We start from the raw sequence: 2,671 nt of genomic DNA, 5'->3' as shown, positions 1-2,671 counted from the left end.
ACAGGGGTACCTCTACGTATGTAATTAATTGGTTCTGGAAGAAATTTCTTCACGAGAAATGTTTGTAAGTAGAGATGTGTTTTCCATGTAAATGCCCTAATCTGTTCCAAAACCCCAACATTCAGACATGCATCGAAATATGTCAAGTTACAATTAGATTATTGCACAATAAATGACAGTTGTGCATCATGGAAAAAAACAAAGAATAAATATTGTGGTCATTTAACTTTTAACTGCCTCCTCATCGTTTTTTGCTCTCCATGTTCTCTCTCAGAAGTGTTTTTTGCCTGGCGTTTTGTAAAGAACCGATCCAAGGATGTTTGCTTTTGTTGGCTTTGAACAATCCTTGGAAAATGTTTGAAAAGGCAAACATCAGCATCGTGAGCGATCGCCCGACTGGTGATTCACATTTTCATAAGACTATCGAAATGTCTCATGGACCCGGGGGCGAATGGAAAGGGAGAAGTCCCTCTTAGCCAATGGGATGCAGGGATGATGCCCGTTAGTAGCCAATGGCAGAGCAGCTATAAGTATGTTGTGTTCAGGAAACGCTGAGCTGCGAGTAGCGGCCCACACTTTTATTATTTTGAAATTTCTTTCGTAACAAGAGGCAATATTTTCCTGCTGAGGCGTTTCGTAACTTGAACATTTCGTGTGAAGAGACGTTCGTAAGGATCGGTACCACTGTGCCGGGAGTCCTTGATTTTTGGTTTGTAGTTACTTTCAATGAATTACTGTGCAACTCTAATCTTTCCGAGCCGCCTTGATCTTAGCCTCCAACCGTCTTTTCCATGAGCTGGCATGTCATTCGTTTTATTGTCTCTCATCATTGTATGAGGTAGGCAGTGGCATGAAGGGTCTTGCCCAAGGACCCACACTGGATGGTGTTATGTGCGCATTTTTGCCCCAAGCGGGATTCGAACCACCGTCTCCCGTACGCTATATATATATATATATATATATATATATGGTGTACGGGAGACTGGGGTTGCTTCCTCTTGCCAGTGTCATCAGCTAGCACAAAGTTCTGCTGATGCACTCTGTTCAATTCACTATATCAGTCCAATGGCCACACTTTAACTTCATTTTAGACATCAAATCCTGAATGTCAGAGAGCTTTCTCCAGTTTAACCAGGACAAAACCGAAGTCTTAACTGAGGCCCAGGGAGAGAAGCTTTGAATCAAAGTACAATAAATATCCTCTTAAACCCCTAATCATGAGTGGAAAACCTGGGTGTTATTTTCATCCCAAATTAAAAAAAAAAAAAAAAAAAAATCACAAAAATATTTTTTAGCACTTGGAGAACAAGGCCGCACGGAAACACGAATCAGTGTATCTGCAGGTATCAGCAAATATACAGTCAATATTCTCAAGTACGGAATCACGTTTGTGCTGTCCAATCCTTCCTCATAAAAGAATTTCCTGATGTGGGAAATGAGCATGGTACATGTCCTTAATGAACATGCAAGTATGTGAGCAAAATACATGTGTAACAACACAAGCAATGAAATGCAAAAATATATGCTCCAAACACTGTTTACAACACAAAAGCTGCAGTACAGTATACTGTCCAGGTATATGAACAAAATACAGTGTTACAAATTTAGGACTATATGCTCTAAAATGAAATGAGTAACAGACCTGGTGGCTTTTCTTTCCACTATCTCACTGTCTCGAACTCGACCTCCCCTCGTTCGCCACCCAAGACAGCGCTGCGCAGCTGATGTCATGCAATGAACTTTTAAAGCTAGCCATGGGACGCTTCAAAGTCCTCGATGGCCATAGCGCGATGGAACTCGCCTTCTCTCTCATTAACGCTCCAGTTCGCGTAAGGTTTTTAGCATGATAACAAGTAAAGCATTCCAGGAAACCTTCGTTTACCCGACTATCTGTCGAGCCACAAGCAATTTACTCTGAGCAGCTAATCGGATGCATCTATCTTCCACGGATCTAGCTACAGTGTCTACACACATAGATAGCGAGGTCCCTCTTGGCCAATCGGAGGGCAGGATGAAGCTCGGTAAGCCAATGGCAGAACAGCTATGAGTATGTTGTGCTCAGGAAACTAGGAGCTGTTAACGAAATAAAAATCGTTCACTATTGCAGTAAAACTCATGCTAATAGAGTCACTTCCATGTTGCCGTTTTGTATCCAATGAGAGTGAATAGCGGCGCGGACAGAGTTATTCCGTAGTCTCGAGCAGGACTTGCTAGTGTTTGCGCCACTGTGTGCTTCTATATGGCTTCCGGGTTCCGGGTAGTGGAAATTCCGTTGTTCTGAATTGATCGTTAATGTAACATCGTAGTCGAAATTTTAATGTTTGGGTTTTTAGTCCGGTTGAGGAGATTTCTGTTTGAAAGAACTCGGTAGATGGGAATATTCACTGTAAATTCATGGTTTTTAATGCCAATTTTCACAGAACATGAAACAAATTTAACCCTCTCAGGGACAGCGGTTATGAGAGTGGACAGCTATTCAAATGTTGTTTTCTCTTATATATATTCATCGTTATGTCAAAGTTGTGCATCAACCACTACAATGGACCCTTACGTGTTGCGATCAACTGCCGTTTTTTTTTTCATGCCTCAAGACTAAAAAATCTGGGTGTCGGTTATTATTATTTGTGCACATCCTACAGCATGTACACACAAATAAATCATATATATATAT

This window comes from Hippocampus comes, unplaced genomic scaffold (assembly GCF_001891065.2).
Source record: "Hippocampus comes isolate QL1 unplaced genomic scaffold, H_comes_QL1_v1.1 scaffold134, whole genome shotgun sequence".
Lineage (NCBI taxonomy): Eukaryota > Metazoa > Chordata > Actinopteri > Syngnathiformes > Syngnathidae > Hippocampus > Hippocampus comes.
Note: the sequence above shows the minus strand (reverse complement) of the source record.